The following is a 1014-nucleotide window of genomic DNA, read 5'->3' as shown; positions in this document are numbered from 1 at the left end:
ATGAATGTCGAGATGTTGAGGAAGGAATTAGGGGACAAATCGTGAAGATCGGTCCCATAATAATACATGATGCCACGAACGAACGGGTGGAGGGGAAACCCTGGCCCGCGGACGAAGTGAGGGAGGAATACAACTCTCTCGTGGGGTTCCAGAGTAGGGACGATCTGTCCCGCCGTCGGGAGACGGTGGCTGATTTTCTTGGCTAGATACCCGGCCTCCCGAAGCTTTTTGATATCCTTCTCCCGGACGGTAGAGGCCATCCACTTGCCTCCTGCTCTGGACCTGGACATTTTCAGAAGGCCTTTGTGGGCAGAGAAGATGAACGCTTGGGCGCTGGAGCTCGAGCGAAGGGGAATGGATCGGGAAGAAGAGAGCGTGGGTGCGAAAGGGAGTCCTTATCCCCTTATAAAGGCAGCAGGGATTCTGCGCCTCCCCACTTGCCTGGTAAACCCGCTTATTCCCCAAGCGCCGTAATTGATGGCGCAATTGGGTTACCCACACCCGTATTGATGAGAATCCCGCGATAAGAGGAACACGATCTCTGCTTCGACAAGACGTCCCAATAAAACCGCCTCGCAACACGTGCAGTGGCAGGCTGGGAAAGACGGTTCGTCATGACCAAACCACGGCAGAACATCACGCTATGAAAAGTTGTCAGCATATTAAGATTTGTGAAAATATTATACTCTCTACGGTGGTATGTGGAATTTATTTTATAGAGCCGGACACGATCCTTGTGTTCAAAATCTTCTATGGAGTATTTGGAGGAGGAACCCGCCTTGCAATGCCGAAGACAATCTGCGCGCCGGACTCATCGTCATTGAAGCCTGGTTCAGGGGCTACTGGGAGTCCTGGATTAGGGGGTCCTCGGACAGCCGGACTATATAGTTTAGCCGGACTATTGGACTATGAAGATACAAGACTCAAGACTTCGTCCCGTGTCCGGATGGGACTCTCCTTTGCGTGGAAGGCAAGCTTGGCAATACGGATATGTAGATCTCCTCCCTTGTAACC

The sequence above is a fragment of the Triticum aestivum genome, chromosome 5D (genome assembly GCF_018294505.1).
Source record: "Triticum aestivum cultivar Chinese Spring chromosome 5D, IWGSC CS RefSeq v2.1, whole genome shotgun sequence".
Lineage (NCBI taxonomy): Eukaryota > Viridiplantae > Streptophyta > Magnoliopsida > Poales > Poaceae > Triticum > Triticum aestivum.
This window is presented reverse-complemented; position numbering follows the sequence as displayed.